This window comes from Sturnus vulgaris, chromosome 2 (genome assembly GCF_052056855.1).
Source record: "Sturnus vulgaris isolate bStuVul1 chromosome 2, bStuVul1.hap1, whole genome shotgun sequence".
Taxonomy (NCBI): Eukaryota; Metazoa; Chordata; class Aves; order Passeriformes; family Sturnidae; genus Sturnus; species Sturnus vulgaris.
This window is the reverse complement of record NC_142244.1, coordinates 41,150,395-41,169,641: the sequence shown is the minus strand read 5'-3', so window position 1 is coordinate 41,169,641 and position 19,247 is coordinate 41,150,395. Positions and strand designations below refer to the sequence as shown.

General features: G+C 38.8%; 1 long non-coding RNA gene across 6 annotated transcripts in view; it reads left to right on the top strand.

Moving 5' to 3' along the window:
• Nucleotides 1-19,247, top strand: part of LOC148224735 (uncharacterized) — a 68,021-nt gene that overhangs the window by 13,913 nt on the left and 34,861 nt on the right. For 4 of the 6 annotated variants that reach the window (XR_015801321.1, XR_015801324.1, XR_015801320.1 and 1 more), the window contains exons 2-3: nucleotides 11,344-11,437; nucleotides 13,528-13,674. This is a non-coding gene — a long non-coding RNA (uncharacterized LOC148224735). Of the gene's footprint in view, nucleotides 1-11,340; nucleotides 11,438-13,527; nucleotides 13,675-19,247 lie in introns of all 6 variants that reach the window. The other 2 variants (XR_015801325.1, XR_015801322.1) reach the window with 1 other exon arrangement.

The following is a 19,247-nucleotide window of genomic DNA, read 5'->3' as shown; positions in this document are numbered from 1 at the left end:
AGGTTACAGTCATACCAATAATTAGTGGCTTAAATAATTCTGTCCTAATCCATAGGTTTTTTTTCAAGAATCCATGTATTTATTGCGTGTAACTATTTCTCTAACATCTTGAACAGTCATTACATTGTGCAGTACTATGGATTAGCTTTTAGTTTGGGCACAAAGTTACTGTGAGTGTATGCTGCTTTCTCAGATGATTATTTCTCTGTGACTGCATATTGAAATCTAGGGAGCTTTGTATTATCTTTTGATAATAATGCTGTGAATAATGCAATGGTATGTGCCCCTAAATTATTTCTTTCTCATCTGGATGGGTTCCTGTGCTCCCTGAATATTTTCCTTTATGTTTCATACATGTTAGGTATTGTAGTTACCTTACGGTGTCTACTGTAGTACCAGACATCAGTGTTTAGGCAGCCAAACCCTGCCTTCTTCTGCCCAGCCTCAGAACCAACAGATTTTTTTTCTCTTCTGGAAATGAGAGGAAAAGATCATTTTGGCTTTCTGATTCACGGCTTTGTGGATCCATGGTTTAGCCAGATTTTCCAGCATACTATGACTCTCCTGAAGCTCAGGCACCAGCCTTCCATTCCTTTTCCAACCAGAAACAGGGACTATGCTTTAAATTTATTTATTTGTTTCTATCTCTTTTTCACCTTGTCCCCTCCATGCTATTTATTTGCATTATATTGACTCCTAAGATGTACACAGGATCTCAAGCCTCATTTATCAGACATTATACAGAGATGCCTGTTCTAAAACTTAAATCAAGAAGCAGAGAAAACAGAATCAGAAGGCATGGACTATATTCCCAGTTCAAAAATCAGATTTTTTTTTCACTTTGCTTAAATAGGGCGAATACCATAGGAGGCATGATATATTAAAAATGTATTCTTTTTTACCAGACTATTCAACCTGACCATCTGTATTTGGCAGTTACCATTAGATATCTTGTGCTTCAATAATAGTAAGTTCTGTAAGCTTTGAATTTTCCTAAGACTTTCTTAATGAGAAAAGCAGGGCTTTTAAAAGAGAGCAGAATTTGTATTTCCTTTGATTTAGCACTCTGCTGTCTTTCCTCACAATAATGTATTCTAATATAATTCAAAATGACTGATACTCATAATTCTACAGAAGATTTTGGTTTCCAGAGCTACATAGTGTTTCTGTAGAAACACTGCTTTTCTTTCAGTCATTTGCAATACTAGGTTTTCTGTAAGACTAAGTTATTATTTTATTTCCTGAGAATGAAGCATTCAGCATGTTTTACAGTGTCTTAATTTATGAACAGCATTGCTTTAGGATAAATTAGTTGATTTTTCATTGCTGTTTTGTCATAGAACCACTGAATTGTTTACTTTGGAAAGAATCTCCTTAGATCAAGTCCAATCCCACTGTTCAAGCAGAGTGCACAAAAGCAAATGGAAGTTCATGTTTTTTATTTGTGCCCATTACCTCTTGTCTTCTCAGTGGGCACAAGTGTGAAAAGTCTGACTGCCTCTTCTTCATTCCCTCTCACTGGGTATTCATATTTATTGATTGATGAGATTTCCCTGAGGCATCTCTTCTCCATGCTGAACAGTCCCATCTTTCTCAGCCTCTCCTGTTATGAAACAAGTTCCATTCCCTTGATCAGTTTTGTCCATATCTGTCTTGTACTGGGAAGCACTGGACTCAGTACTCCAGATCTGGCCTCACTAGCCCTCAGTGGACCCTCCACCTGCTGGCAGCACTTTTTCTAGTGCAGCCCTAGAAGCTGCTGACTTTTTATGCCACGACACATTTCCTGCCTCACGGTCAGCGCTGTTGTCTGCTGCGAGCCCCAGGTCCTTGTCTGCCTTGTCAGCTGTCTGTCAGTCGGTCAGCCTCCAGCGTGAACTGGTCCCCTGCCTTATTCCTCCCCAGGGGAAGGACTTTGCTCTTCCCTCGTCTGAGCTTCAGGAGGTTACTCTCATCCGTTGTCTCCAATCTGTTCTGACAGCACACCAGTCTGGACTAGCAGCCAGTCCTCCCAGTTGTGTGGTATTTTTGAACTCTTTGAAGGTGCACTCTGTCCCACCACCCAAGTCATTAAAGAAGCATAGGCTCCTGTATTGACTTCTGGATCACAAGACTCGTGACTTGCTTCCAACTGGACTTCTTACAGCTGATCACAACCCTCTGGACCTGGCTGTTCTGCCAGGTTTTCAATCCATGTTTGTTTAACCTGTACTTTGTCAGGTTGTTGATGAGAATATTAAGGGAGACAGTCAGTGTCAACACCCATGTGAAAGTTGAGCTAAGCAACATTCACTTCTCTTGCCTCATCCATCAAGTTAGGTTACTCTCAGGCTGGCTAAGCATGACTTCCCCTTTGTAAATCCATGCTGACTAGTCCCAGTCACTTTCTTGTCCTTCAAGAGTTTGGAAATGTTTTTCAGGATTATTTGCTCCATCATCTTATTGGGGAGTCAGGTGAGCCTGACTGGCCTGTAGTTCTCCAAATCCTTCTCAGTGGCTCTTTGTGAAGATAAATGTCATTTGCTGTCTTACTGTCTTCAGGAACCTCTTCCAGCTGCTCTAACCTTTCAGAGATAATCAAGGGTAGCCTTGCAGTGACATCAGCTGGCTCCTTCAGTACTTGTGGGGGAGACCCATCAGCCCCATGTTTTTCTGTATGTCCAATTTGTTTAATGGCTCTCTCATCTGATCCTCCTCTTCTGAAGGTATGTTTTCCCTCAGGTCTCAGACTTTTCATCTAGCCTGGGATGCCTGACATTCCTGAAGACTAGCCTTACCAGTAGAGACTGAGGCAGAGGCATTGAGAATTTCATCCTTTCTCATGTCATTTGTCATCAGTTCCCCATGCCAATTCAGCAGTGGGACCATGTTTTTACTAGTTTTTCTTGTGCTGCAAATGTACTTGTGGAAACTTTTCTTGTTGCCCTGCATATCCCTTACCAGATTCAACTCTGGGTTGGCCTTGGCATTCCTAACCCATCCCTGCTTCCACCTCTTGTAAACTTCTTTTTATGTCTGAATTCTCTCATGAGTTCCCTTCTCATCTGTACTGGCCTTCTGCGACCTTTGCTTGATTTTTAAGTTGTTGGAGTGGATTGTTTTTGAGCCTGAAGGAAGTAATCCTTGAATAGCAACCAGCTTTTCTGGACTTCTCTTCCTCTCCCATGGTCTCACATTGTATTCACTAGCTGCCACATTTTTAGTACATTTTGAAGGTTTTGATTCAGTTTATTGTCTCCTCTTTCTGATGAACAAATTCTACAAAAAGACTGTTATAATGACTAAAGGATTTTAGATTTAGAAATTATCACAGTTTACATAATGTTACTATTGCTTTCCTTTGTCCATTGCCGGAAATGTTAACATGAGAATTCTCTTATGCTGTCCCCTTATGTTACATTGACAGTATTCTGACTTTCCATATCACACTGAAGGATCCAACTGGAGAAAATGATAGGATACACAAGATGCAGATCTATATTTTAATTGGAACCTGGCTTTACAACAGTGTGTGGTTTTTTTATGTCTGATTTCTGAAAGACACAGAAAACCGCAAATGTTGGAGTTCGGCACTAATGCTGTGAGATATTTCTTGCATCATAACCTTGAGATTAGAAAATTTTAGGAAAAAAATAGTTGTGGTAAAGTCACCCCTCCAAAATGTGGAGGGTCTCTGTTAGGGTGTACTTTCTACCACTTTTATTGGACCTAGATCAAACTACTGTGTGTACAAGAATTCAAAACCAGAGGGAAAAACTAAAGAGAGATGGTTCTACAGACTGATAGGAAGGGGACATGCTTTGATGACAGGAAAATAGTCTTGTATCCTGGTCATCGTTGCTTCCTAGACTTAAAGACTAAATGACTTTAAAAAACCTTGTTATAATTGGTTTACAGAGCCTGCAATGTAAGGATACCCATAAAAAGAAAAGGCACTCTAATGATAAAGTGCAGTCTAAATAGCTGAGGTAGACAAAGGCTTGAAATAAACTCACAGCTAATGAGTATCATGGTTTTCTGGTGCCCACTGGTTTTAACTCCTGTTTTATCCAAAAAGACTGCTTGAATTTCTTCATATTACGTGGGAAAGGCATACAAATGGTAGGTAAATGTGTTTGAATGTGTGGGGAATATTTTTTCATTATTAGTCATTAGTATTCCTAGTCTATATTGCCACCCAGCTGTGATCAAAGAAACTAGGATGTTACAGGACTTGAATATATTGCTTTTACTTCTGCTCAAGAAACAGATTACAGGGTATGCTTTATTTGCAGGAGAAAGTATGAAGAGAGTGCAACAGGAAGGATGAAAACAGGGCATTTGTAGTATTAATAGGCACAGTCTGAGCTTGTAAAGAGAGAGAATTTCTTCAAAGGACCCAGTGGCAATCCTTATCCTATGGGACACTGTACTTTAACACAACAGCTATCTTGCTGTCTAAGATAGTGCCTCTTTTCTTCCCTTTCCTTTGAAACATGTAAACTCAAGCCTATAACTTTAGTATGTATTTATATTTTCCCTTCACTGAGACTAAAAGGATCAAAATATGTGAGTGCCTTGTTTACTGGTTTGTAGTGGACCAAATAGTATATCAGTATATGGGATTCTTCAGCACTGAACGAAGACTGGAAGGAAAAAATGAACAAATACTTCTGGTGAAATGCATACTAATCACTGTAAAAATAAGAGGAGTGTAAAACTTGCATCCAGTTTGCAATTTTATGAACATACAGACTTAAAAGGGTATAGAGAAAAAATCCATTACCCCTATTTGATAAAAAGATAAAGCATTTATAAGATACAAAATAAAGACTTTGCATCTTTATGCAAAAACTATGCATTATTTACAATCTTTTTCTCAATTTTTTAGTTTTGTTGAAGCTGAAAAGAAAATAAATAAGTATTTGCTGTAGATTTTACCACAGCTGCAGAGCAGAAGTTGTCTTACACAGGTTTGCAAGATGCAGTACCTATATACAGGCAGCCAAATTATAGAAGTGCATTTGCTGCCTTGCTAGCTGCATTATTTTGTCATGTGCTAAACCAACTATTTTCTGTTATGATTAACTTGAGAAATAATATCCTTGTGATATCAAATTCCATGAATACAACCTCCATTGTTAGTGGCTCATTTTTGCACACCCTCTTTCAGATCCCTGTCCTTGTTGATCAAGTGCTGTTTTCTATGATTCTTTGAGACACTTTGAGAGACTAAATTTGAAAATTTATCCACACCTCCTATTAAGTTTGTTGCATGGCAAGCTGATTTCCTTTTCCAAATTAACTGTATGTTGACTCTGAGATTAGGAGCTCTTGTGTTGTGTTATGTCAAGATCTCCAGCACAGGCAAATGAGTCACACTGGTTCAGATTCTTTCCAATGCAATGTAAAGAGTAATTCTTCAAGGAGCTGTGAGGTTTGAAAGTGGATCAAATGGTAACCATGAACAGAGTTTTTCCAGGTGAACACTGATCCTTTTTATTTACATTTGTGATGATTTCACCTGAAAATTCAGTTAAATGTTGCAGGAAATAGGTGCAGGTAGATTTCTAGATCACACACTTCTATGTTCCTCAAATTTAATTTCTTAACAACAGATTATAAGTTTGTAATTGACAAAGGATTGAAGCTAACCTTTTTGTTTCTGGTGATCTGCTTTTCACTGGGGATATTAGGGCAGTGTATCCTCAGCAGGCTGAATGCATCTGTGTCAAGGACTGCTCTGAAAATACAGTGAAAGTCAGAAAACTGGGCAGAAGAGAATAGTTACAGTGAATAGTTATAGTGAATTCAGAAACACAACATATAAGAACCATGCTGAGTGTTTCATAGCATTTTCTGTACACGTAAATTCATAAAGTTCTTTGACTTGTACTTCTGCGAGTGCTGCACAGCAAGAGGTATTCCATTCCTTCACTGCCATTGATAAATGAGTTGAATTATTAGGACTGAAGACAGAAAGAAACAGAAAGAACTTGGTGTGATTATCAAATCAATCAGTAGCTAGTTTTAGGACAAATAACAGCGTGGTCTTTCAAATATGCCAAAGTAAACAGCTTGCATTAGAGGCATCAAGGAGAAAGTGAAAGCTGCATCCATACAGGGCCATTTGAGGTTTCTTTTCAGAATATTATTTTTCAGAATATTACTGCCCTTCAAACACTGTGACCATACTCACTGTTCAGGGATGAATTGTGAATGCACCAGAGGGCAGATGATATTGGATATGAAAAAAAATGTGAACTCCTGAAAAGAAGTAATATCAGTGAAGTTCTGTTTCAACAGGGACTTTTAAGGATTCAAGGGTCTGTTTATGCCCTTAAGGAGATCACAGTATCCAAATACCAAGCTGGTTATGAAGAGCTGGGAGAGCATGGACCTCTGGTAATGAAAATCACAATGTAGGATGGAAGGAATTTACAAATGTGTTACAGGTTCTGTGTCTGCTTTGCTATAAGCATTCCTGCCTGGAGACGAGAAATAGGATTCTCCCTTTGCTCCAGGATGCACTGCCTTTTCCGGACTGGTATGTTCATATTTTGGAGAAGAGAGCATTTGTTTGAAATTACATATAATGAGTAGCTTGCCTACCTGTCACCAAAAGTCCATTCATTGTCTTCATTTTCCCCTCGGTAATAAATTTGGTATAAAATGTTTCCTATTGTTAATTTGCATTTCCTCTCGTGTATTAGTCATATCCACTGTTTCTCCTTTTTTTTTTTTTTTTAATGAGGACAGGTTTAATTATTTGCTATATGTTGCTGGAGTGCCTGAAGAAGATGAACCGAGGTGCTGCAGTGTTCTTGCAGTACAACTAATGAGTAATAATAGTGCTGGTAGTAATAGAAGGACTTCTTTGTTTAATAAATCTAGAAGGGAACTGGTTTGGCTGACTTAGAGTGGAGTGAATGCTGCCTGACATTTTCCAGGGAGACATTAATCATACTGTCTTCCTGGAAAAAGTAAGCAAAATAAGAGAAAAAAGAGAACTATAGACTCGTTAGTGCCCTTGGGGCAGGGAGAATATATAGATCCTACTGTGAAAAGGTATGGGAGACTGGAGTGCACAGAGATGTTAAAGGGCTATTAGATATTAGAGGCTGTCACAACAATGAACTGTTATGGGCACCTCAATAACAGAAAGTCATTGTGAAGAATTCAGAAATAAAATAACAAACACCTTTTTGTTCTTAAAGATATAGTTTTATTTTAAAAATATCACAGAACTAACTCACTTCTCTTGTTTGATTTGTTATATTTTTTTTGCAAAGGAATATATGGATTCAGTTTTATAATAATGGTTTTCTGTTGAAAGCTTTTCACTGAAGGAAGTTGAAGACATTTGAGAAGTATTTGCTTAACCATATTAAGTGGGCCTCTGAGAAGCAGTGCAGAGATGGCTAAATGAGCACTCAATGAAAGCCACCAAGCTATTAATATAACTCTATACAACTACTTTGCACAGTAATTCAGAAGAAGCAAAGCAGAGCTAGACAAAACCTATTGCATGTATTCTGCCAGGTGAACCATTCATTTGAGGAACTAGAATCTGTTTCCATCTGCTGTAGATCTGTTTCTATCTGCAGTAATCAGAATGAATGTAATAGGATGAAGCATAAAGGTTCAAATGTCAGCACATAGGGGCACATGGAGGACAGGGGAGACCCTGAGTAAACTCGTGGCTGTCTACAATGGAGTAACTGTATCAGTGGACAAGGGAAGAGCTACTGGTGTAATCTACCTGGACTTCTGCTCAGCCTTTGACACGGTCCCCACAACATCCTTCTGTCAAAATTAGAGACACATGGATTTGATGGATGGACTATTCAGGGAGTAAGGAATTGGCTGGATGGTCTCATCCAGAGGGTAAGTGGAGAATGTCTCAGTGTCTGGATGGAGATCAGTGGTGGGTGGTGTCCCTCAGGGCTCTGTGTTGGGACCAGTGCAATTTATTGTCTTCATTGATGACACAGACAGTGCACCCTCATGAGTGCACCCTCAGGAATTTTGCAGACATCAAGCTGAGTGGTGCAGCTGACACACCTGAGAAACAGGATGCCATCCAGAGGGATATGGACAAGCTCAAGAAGTGTGCCCATGGGAATCTCATGAAAGACCAAGTACAAGGTGCTACACCTGATTTGAGGCAAGCCCTAGTATCAATACAGGCTGGGGAATGACCAGTTCAGGAGCAGCCCTGTAGAGAAGGACTTGGGGCTACTGGTGGATGAAAAGCAGGCCGAGTGTATCCTGGGCTGTGTCAAAACAGTGTGGCCAGCAGGCTGAGGAAAATGACTCTGCCCCTCTACTCCACTCTGATGAGACTCCACCTGCAGTGCTGTGTCCAGCTTTGGGGTCCTTAGTATGGGAAAGACATGGCCCTGTTGGGGCAGGTGCATAGGAGGGACATGAAGATAACCAGAGGGTGAAGCACTTCTCATATGAAGGTAGGGTGAGAGAGCTTAGGGTTGTTCAGTCTGAAGAAGGCTCCAGTGAGAGCTCATTGAAGCCTTTCAGTAGTTAAAAGGAGAAAGATGGAGAGAGACTTCTTAATAGGACCTGTAGAAAGTGATAGGAGAAGGGGTAATGTTTTTAAACTGCAAGAGGTCAGGTCAGAGTAGGTAAAAGAAAGCAATTTTTCATGAGAGCTGTGAAACATTGAAAAAGCTTGCCCAGGTTGGAGCTGATGACTCATCCCTGGAAACATTCAAGGTGAGATTGGACAGGGCTCTGAGAAACCTGGAGAAATCTGGTTATGGAAGATGTAGTGAGTTGGTATACACTCATTGCTAGGTTAATTTGGAACTGGAGTTCTCAAATCATTCAGAAATGTCTAAGAATCACTCCAGAATGACAAAGTAAAATTGGAGCTATTGAATGTCAATTAGGAGTGTAAGGCATTTATTATTTTTTTAGTTTCTATGCTATAATAGATATGGATGAAGCCTAGAAACAGTAATTCAGGAACCTAATATAGTTTTAAAACTCTTCAAGAGACAAAAATATATTGAAGACAACTAAATGTAAACTTAGCAAAGACTGATTCACTGGGATTCACCAAAATGAAATCTTGATTAAATGCACCCTCAGTCAGTTCAGAGACAGTGACAGAGTTGATCTGCTGGAGGGTGGAAGGCTCAGCAGAGGGATCTGCACAGGCTGGATTGATGGGCTGAGGCCAAGTGTATGAGGCTCAACAAGGCCAGGTGCTGGGTCCTGCACTTGGGTCACAACAACTGCAGGCAGCACTACGTGTTTGGGTCAGAATGGCTGGAAAACTGCCTGGTGGAAAAGAATCTGGGTGGTGGTCAGCAGTGGCTCAACATGAATCAGTGTTTGTTGTCTAAGTGACCAAGAAGGCCAATGGCATCCTGGCCTGGCTCAGCAATGGTGTGGCCAGCAGGAGCAGGGCAGGGATTGTCCCCCTGTACTGGGCACTGCTGAGGCCACAGCTCCAATCCTGTGTTCAGTTCTGGGCCCCTCCCTGCAAGAAAGACATGGAGGGGCTGGAGCGTGTCCAGAGAAGGGAACGGAGCTGGGGAAGGGTCTGGGGCACAAGTTCAATTAGGAGTGGGGGGTGTTTAACCAGGAGGAAAGGAGGCTTGGAGGGACTTTATTGCTCTTTACAATTGCCTGAAAGGAGGTTGTAGAGAGGTTGGAGTCAGTCTCTTCTCCCAGGTGACAAACAACAGGACGAGAAGAAATGTCCTCAAGCAGTAGTAGGGGACTTTTAGATTAAATGTTAGGAAAAATACCTTCACTGAAAGAGTTGTCAGGCACTGGAACAGGCTGCCTGGGGAAGTAGTAGAATCACCATTGCTGGAGGTATGTAAGATGTGTAGATGGGGTGTTTAGGGACATGGTTTATGGTGAACTTACAGTGTTGGGTTAATGGGTGGACTCGATCTTTTCCAGCCTAAATGAAGCTGTAAGGGGCAAATGAAGTAATTACATTACTGAAAGATGGTATTTTCACAATGAGGTTTCTACATTGCTACTCTTGTCTAATAGCTATTCTATTATGGTACTGCACAAGTAATATGATTTCCACATGCAGTTTAGAAAGCAGAATATCTTGCAGCTGACCTTTAACCACTTGCATTGAGTCTGTTCTCCCTAGTGAAGTATTCCACTTTCAGCTTCAGTGAATTGGATGTTCTGAAAACTCGATCTGTTCAGATGCTCTAATGGAACACCGAATTTGTATGTTAAAATTCAAAGAAAGAGCAAATGGCAGCAGAAGTAGAAATGCCACACCTGATGAACCAGATTCTCATTTTATTTCCATCAGTTATTGCAATGTAGTGGAATTACTTCTGCACAATTCTGCTATAAATAAGCAATCATGACATTATCATGGCTGGAAAGGAAGCACTATCTAGTAAATAGAAAAGAAAAATGATTTAATTTGCTCTAATGATAGCCACTTTCTGCATGATCTGAGGAAAGTGACTTGTTCTATGTCATTGACTTTTCTTATGATTTAAGTAGGTCACACTAACACTTTGCTATCTTGTTGGATTGTTGTGAGGATAATTAAAGTTACTCAAGTATTTTGGTATTTCCAGGTAAAAAGAGTAAATACCTGTAACTACATATTTTTTCTAGTGGATTAAAAAAAGAAGTTGCAATTGGCAGAAGTTTATTTATAATTTCAGTGGTTGGTGTAATGAGCTCTTTACATCAAACTCTTGTTATATGAAACTTGTGATTGAGTGTATATATTAGCTCTTACTATCTTGAAAGGGATTGGATTAATGTGGTTCAAGAAAAGAATGATTAATTTTTGTTAATTGGATGGGAATGATGGAACGATTCTTCTAGCATGTGGAGAATCCTGCATTATTATAGCTATGATTATAATTATGAATTCATAATGATAAAATGTACACTTGAAGGGTACAGAAAAAGCATCTGTAAATCACCTCTTAATTTCTACTCTTTTGCCTTCTTGGTCTTTTTTCTTTTCACATTTTAAAGAACCTAGGAAGCTACTTATATTTAGAATTGAATGCTATATTTTTTTTTCTGTTACCAGTAATATAAGGAATATTCTCTCCATACGTCTACTTTTTCCCTATCAAACTTTCAGTGATAGCGTTTGTGAGGGACATGTTGAAGGGCTATTGTAAAACTGTGTCAAATTATATTTACTAAGTATCTAACCTAAATGAGCCTTCTTGCAGCTTAATCCTGTGACTTCTCATCCTGTCCATCAGAGGAATGCAGAATAAGTTAGTCTTTTCGGCTTTTTGGCAACATTTTATGAAAGAACATACAAATATGGTGTCTTTTCCTTAATTTAGTCTAAACAATCCTGATTTTTTCAACTTCCTCCAGCAGGTCATATTAATATTTGCTGCTGCTCTCTCTTTGACGGGCTCTGATCAAATGATTCCTTTGGGGGCACTGCCTGGGATTCCAGTCTTCTTTTGAGGCAAGTATACAGCTCAGGAGGGAAATAAAAAGACTGCCAGTAATATAAGGAAAATTGGCATACCAACAAATTCCTACTTCCAGCCCCCAAATTACATTGATTAACAAAGCCTGAATAAGAATATAATAATATAATGATATAATGAGAATATAAGACCCCAGGTTATGCAAGATTAGTATTTTTTGTATTCTTAACAGTAGTTCTTAGCAGCTGCTAAATCCTGGTAGTTCTAAAAAGTATGATTTGGGATAAAACCCCCCTGTAGATTTAATTGATCCTTTTGTTAGTTACTGGTTTTGTGCCTTGGCATGCTGCTTTCTCTTTAGCTCTAGGGATTAGAAACTTAATTTAGCTTCTCATGAAGCCTGGAATTACTACATTATTGCTGTATTCAAAGAATCTAGAACTATTAGAATATCACTAAATATCACAAAAATTATGACTAAATTTAGAAAATTAGTGACATTACTAATTTCCTTCAAGAATATCAATCTGGCAACCATTGATTTCTTAAATAAGTCAATTTGTATATAATTGTTGGTAATCTACAGAAATGTTAAACTCAGCTGAGCTTTCTCTCAGACTTTCAGACATGATTTCTTTGCCTTTTCTATTTTATTCAGAATTTTTACCAACTTTACGACTTTCTTCAGGCTGCTGAATTTCAGGTTGAAAGAGCCTGTGTATACAATGCAGAAGACAAAAGATAAAACACGAAGAACATTTATTTCTATGTGCAGGTTTCTCTGCATATGAAGTTTCATAAATCAGAAATATGTTTATAACTTCTATAGGTAGTTTTCCAATGGTAGGCGCTCTAAAATAATGAATGATCATTGAGATTGCTTTCTGTAGTATTTTCTATTTACTATTAATCTGTTTATGATTCAGAGAGGTTTTTTCCAAAGTCTACTAAAATATATGGCAGGCTTCCACGGGTTTTGGATCCATCCTTAAATAACTAATAACATTGAGAATATATTTTCACTTGAAAGCATAAGGTTGGCATAGTATTTTTGTTTCTCATATGGGTAAAGCTGTTGCCTGAGAGTTGTGGTTTGTCTGAGCCAGCTCAATTTTAATAGAAAAATTAACTTATATCTCCTCCAAGATTGGTACTTTTCCATGTTCAGTACTGGTGAAAATCTGTCTTGATTTACAATCATTGTAACGAAAATACAGAGAATTTACTGTGTTTCTGTCAAGGCAGAATTTGTCCTGCTGTCCTAAAGTTTATTTGTTATACTAAAAACCAGTTTCCATTCAGGAATGGAAATCCATACATGCAATTTTTAGAAAACAGTGCTAATTTGCTCACAGCTTGACAATAATTTTGCATTTTGAATACCTTCTAGGCTCTAAAGCCCAACTGTAGAACATCAGTAATTTTCATAATATATAGAGAAACTTCTACTCTACAGAGCATGGTCTCCTGTTGCAGAGTATTTGCCACAGAGGCAATAATAATAACTTCAGAAATGTTTGTTTTCGTTACACAGAATGCAAAAGCACATTTGAAATCAGTGGGATGAGATGTCTATAGGCTGTTCTGAAAAGCCTTTAAAGTACTCTAGCTGCAAATTTGCATATGTAAAAACCTTGAAAATCTTGCAGCATGGCATCAAACAAATATGAAAACTCTAGTGAGCTGTGAGATGTCTAGTGAGATGTATAGTAACATCTGTTAGTGCATAGTGTCTAGTTCATAGCTTGCTGAAAAAGCAAATTCTGCATCTTAAAAAATAGTTTTGAGAAGAGAGATGAGTAATTAATACTCCAGAACTTTTAATGGAGTCAAAATCCCTTAATATTTAGCTGCAGGTATACTCTAGGGATCTAGAGGTCTCCTGTTCCACAATACCCTGCTTGGTGGCCTGTAGAAGAGTCTGTGAGTTTTGCAGTTGGAGCTCTAACAGGTTTTTTGTTTGGGACAGGATGAAGCTCTTAAGAACCAAAATGTGGAGCTAACGAATCAAGTGCTCTTTCATTAATTAGCCAATGATTTTCTGAAGAAATAGTGAATATAGCTGTCGTGTCTAATCCTCTGTAGTCACAGAGCTCAAAAGCTGAGGAATCTGAAATTTTTCTAGGTCCCGTGGTGGCTGCTGAGGAAGCAAGCAAGTTGGCATGGAAGCAGGCAAGCAACCATCAAAAAAGTAATGTGAATGAAAGAGTCCTGTATAACGATTTGTTACAGAAAATTTTGGACCACCTCACCTGTCATTTACAGATTCTTGGTATGAGTGAAAAGCACAATCAAAAATAGTCTGCCTGTACTTATGCGTAACATTACATGTTATTAGAAATTCAGTTGTTCCAATTTGATCATGAAAGAGAAGAAAGGCTATATAGAAATGCATTTCTGATCCATCTCATCTTGTTGTCTAAGGTATTATGCTTATGTGGTAATTGAGAAAACCATGTTCTGCTGCTCTCCAAGCATACAATAGGATAATTATGAAAGCTTAAATCATTAAAAAAAAAACAAAAACAAAAAAACAAGACTCTTTGAAGTAAATGTCTTAAAAATGTTTGGAAATACTTCAAGCTACTTGAATTATTTTCATGGTGTTCAAACAGTCAGTAATCAAAAATATTAACAGCTATATTTAAATATCTTGAAAAGAGCAGACATCAACAAGAGGTTCTTGGTAATATATGATTATTCAATCAACTGGTAGATGAAAGCTAGGGCAAGGACCTTGTGGAAAAAAAATAGGGCAAACAGATGAATTAGTAATTTAAACTGAGCAAGTCACGCTGCGTCCTAACCTTAATATATTCCTAACCTTAATGTTTAGAAAAGGCTTGGGGCTGATCTTCTTTTAAGTGATGAAATTTTGGCATACAATTTAAAAAAAGTAAAAGGTAGTTGTCTTTGACACGTATTTTTAACCTGAGTGGAACTGCCCTTCATGGTCCATAGGGCCACAAGAGACATACATGTTTTTATTAGATTTTTAAGGCCAGATGAAATTAATCCTATCTTTAAGAAAGAGAAACTTAAAAGTAGGTTTGCAGTTGTTTTTATTTGCCAAGCTATGAATATTTTTCATTGCTGGTTTTTGAATAAGTAGGAGGTTTGTTTGTTTGTTTTCTCTAAGATGTATTATACACACACACACACACACACAATTCCACCAAAATCACCTTTACATTGAGTTGCAAACAACAGATAATTAGAGAGGTTTTTTCTTGTTTGTACTTCAAAGCTATCTTCATTTCTCCATTGTGGACAAATTTTTAAAGTGAACTTCATGTCACATATGATGAGTTAAACCAGATGTTAAGCACAGTTCCAGTTATCAAACAATCATGCAAATGTTGGCGAGTAACCAGTTTCTAGGTGTGTTTCCCAGAAGAAAAGAGAGTTTTGATATTATTAGGAGATGTCTGAAGTTTGTGACACTGCTATGCTTCCATCTGTCCCCAAACTGATGGTGGCACGTGCATCTATCCATCTGCCACTTCATAACACCCTGAAGTTGAGAACCATAAATCATTCTATTGCTGCAGCAGTGACAGGTGCAGGATAACAGATGCAGTCTCCAATATATTAAGAGAATGCCATGATTTATTTGAATTAAGGCAGTCTGAGGTTAGCAATCTGCTTGAAACTAGATAACCATATGGTGCATGGCTGCTAGATGAGAATATTTGCTGGTAATAATGTACTGTATTAAAATGCAAGCTTCAATATTTAGCCTCGGAAAGTGTCTCTTGACACCTGTGTCAGCTCCTTGAGATGCCTGAAGACTGCATTATGTGAGCTGAAGTGCAGAATGTCACTAATCTTGTGACAGCAACCTTGGCAACTGGGTGCAGGTTTCCAGTAGAAAGAAGTGTTCAAACATTCAAATTTCCTCAAAGGACTTTAAGTTTGGCATATACCTAACAACCTCCCTGAGGGAGAGTCCACAGGAAGTTTTCTGATAAAGCATTAATTGTTGTTTACTAACAACTTCTCACTTGTTAGTATAGTAAAGATGATCATGCTCAACATATGGGCAAAGGCAGGATAGCTCTGTGATTAAGAATGTAGAAGTAAAAATTACCAGAGCTGAGGCACATACACAAATTTCACTGAAATTGGTAAGTTCAGGTCAGGGACAGAGTATGATCTTTACAGATTCCTCTGTAAAGAAGCCTGAGAATGCACAAAGCTGTTGGTCTAACAGCAATGTATCCCCTCAGACCTCAAGTCAGGGAAGGTATAAAAACCCAGGGATGTTATTTAGGGATGGTTCTTTGTGTAACTGCAGGCCCATTATTCTGATCCCAAAGGTATGAGAAGTTTAAGAAAATACTGTCAGGGACCAAGCAGGGCTGGCAGTTGTGGAGGAGCTGGCAGAGGTGGGTGGAAGCCTCAGGCAAGGCTGATCAGGCAATTAAGTACTATGAGTGCCCTCAGGGCCCTGACACATTATTTCCATGGAAAAAGAAACCAAAGACAATTAAAAAATGGAGAATGAGATAAATTGCAGCTTGGGTTTACTGAATGTGAATTGCATTTGAATAGCCTGACATCCTTCTTTGCTAACTTATTTTCTAGACAAAAGAAATGGCATTGATGTCATCTGTCTGGCCTACCAGCCGTATGGAAAATTGGAAAAGATGCAAATTAGTGGAAGAAATTTCAGGTGAATAGGAATTAGATAGAGGAGAGACAGTCTTTGAAGGGGAATGCTCTATACAGCAGAAAGTCAGAAGTGGAGTTCCTTAAGGAGTAGTCCAGTGACTGATGTCTTAACTATTTTCACTCTTTTAAGATTAAATGCGAAAACATGCTGACAAAACTTGCTTATGACATTATGTTATGGGACATGATTAATTTAGAAAAAGTTCAGGCTATCACACAAGCAATAAATAGATGATCTTCAGATTCAAAGTACTTGAAATGGAAAAAAAAATCCACGTATGTGGAAAAAAAGTCAAATCATGAATTTAAGGAATAATAAAAAAGAATTTCCAGAGTCACTGAACAAGACATGTCTTGAAAACAAACTGAGAAGGTAGATTTCAGCAGACTACTTTTTCACAAAAATATAATGACCAGCCAAAGAAATGCAAGTACAAAACTGTACAAATAATGCCAGGGCATTGCAGTTACAGTAGGTTTAGTAGAAAAACAAATACCACATTAAGATGCCATTGTGCAGGGTAGTATCCTAACAGCTAAAGGGACTGCTCATCCAGGAGTGTCTCCCTCTCATCTGTAGTGGAAAATTAGATGTCTGAATTAGATTCCTACTTTCTATATGGATAAATCAGGTAAAATAAGTCACACTTGTATTAATTAGCTGTGAATGAGGGATTTATTTTTTTAACAGATTGTATAAAAGAACAGCAGAAGAACCTGACCAGTTCCCTCTCCATGCATTTTCCAGGAGCTTCCTTTCTCCTTTGTCACCAAGTTCCTAGATTTGGTGAAATGAAATAAGCTGACTTCACAATGGTCTAATTTTAGGACCTATTTGTTCATAAAGATTAAATTGCTGACAAGCTCAATCTAACAAAAGCACCCATACTTATCTAAGTTTCTTCTCAACTTTAGAGTCAAGGTACTTAGCAGATAACTGTAGGAACCTTGTATCAATGCTCTGTTTACCACAGATAATGAAACTAAGGCCCAAAGGTGGCATATCTTGCCAAAAAACGTGGAAAAGGGAGTCATACACAGGTACACATCCCAGCAGACTTGAATCTCTGTGTACTGCCTTGTCTACTGGTGCCTACTGCCTCCCACAAATAAATACCTAAACAGTTTTCAGAGATGACCTGTTGTATTCCTGAGACAGGAACTATCCAGCAGGAATTCTTCCAGGCTGTTAGGGGGAAGTGAGAGAGGCAGAGAGCGCAGTTCTTTGAAAGAAGTGTTTGGCTGAGTGAATAAGATACAGAACTTTGTGGACAAGAGTTTTTTTATGCAGAAAGAACAGACGAGAAGAAGCAAGATCTTTTAGGCTTGTTAGGTATTAATTTGTATTAATTCATAGGAAATTGTTACAAAGCTTCAAAGTGGAAACCCTATGCACCCCAGGCAGCAGTAATAAATCACTGAAGGAACTCATTACCCAGCTGTTTTATCCAACAGCATCCACATTGATGTTTTACAGAGAGCATGTCTGTATATGACTGATGATATAAAAATCCTGAGGAGCATCAGCTCTGGCAGGAATGGCCATTTTCAAGGAAAGATTAAAAGATCCACAAATTTAATAAAGGGAAAAGGAAATGGGAAAGGAAAAAAAGAGAAGAGAAATTGAATATGAGAAAGGAAAAAGGGAAAGGGGTACAGAAAAGGGAGTCTTCCATGGCAGCTAGCTGGGAGGTGAAGTGGTCGTTCTGGTACTGGTGGTAGTAGTGGGCATTCCCTGAGAGTCTTTGCTCTGGTGGTCTGTCTGGTTTTCTCTCCCAGATATTCTTTCTGCAGTAACTACCTGGTTTCACCCTGATGCACTCCACCTCTTTATTAATCATCCTTATTTCTTGTGCTAATCATACTGCTCAGGGCATGGTTTGATTACACACACATTGCCCACGCTAATGGTCTCCTCAGCTTTTTGCAAATGTATCACTGGGTAATGCTGGTTGGCTACCCTAAATCACTGCTGTCTCCTATTGGCAGCTACTAGGCAATTCATGTTCCCTCACGTAATGTTATACATCAAAAGCCACAAAACAAAGGGTGAAGAGGAAGAGAAAGACAAAAAGAGTGTTTCATACAGTGGTAGCAATTTCTTCTCATAAGAAATCCAATGCAATGGCCATGGCTGTGGTCCAGAGAACGGAGTACAAAGCTGGGAGGATGACAGCACGTTGGATAGAAGGGTACAAAACTCTGCCACAGCACCCTTGAGGTATTAGGGTGCACAGTTGCACAGGAAGGTGACTGTCAGATTGCAGTGGAAAGAGTGAAGGAAAAGCAGCAGAGGTGAAAACAGAAAACTCTTGGCATTTCACAAGTTGCCGACTGACTCCTCTGATCGGGCTGTGGCACGGGGCGATAAAATCCCCTCTGATCTTCCAGGGAAGTAGCTGATTGCTGCAGCCAGAGAGAGACATGGAGTGCTTTCCATAACACCAAAGCTTGAGCAGCAAGAGAGCATTCCCAAAGAAACTCCTCTCTGCCCGTTACGCTTCCCATCCGTCTGGCTTTTGGAAAACCATTCATTCTCCCTAAGTCTCCCTAAGAGGCACTTACATTTTCTTCCCTAGCTCATGGAAGATCTTTTCAAAACTTTATGTCTAAGGCATTGTTTCACTCAAAGATGCCCTTGCCTCCTTCTGTGTCTTGTGGTGGGACTAGACTAGGGGTTACAATCTGAAGTCACTGTTGCTGTTTATGTCCTGGCAATGATGTGTGAGCTATGGGATTTATGGGAAATCCATAGTTTGGAGTGAAGAATTTGGTAAAATTAAAAGAACCAGGGCCTAGTCATATTCTCACTTTTATCACATGCTGGTAGCAGCACAGCTGCGATTCTGTGCATGTACCCAAGTTCACAGCTTCCAAGTAGGTCACACAGAGTCAGAGTCTCTGGTATATGATTACAAACTCTTTTAAGATGTGCAAGTAGGCAGATATAGAAGAAGAACATTGTCCTTTTAATACTTGAGGAAACAAAGCAGATCATGATGTGAATGATAAGCAGTTTGGCTTTGCACAGGTGTCATCTGGTATTCATAGATTCACAAAATTTCAGGCCAGAAAGAAATCTTAAATCATTTTTATTGACTCACTGCCTTTTAGAGGTTAATACATTTCACCCAGTGAAGTGAGCAATTTCTTCTTTCAGGCTACAATGAA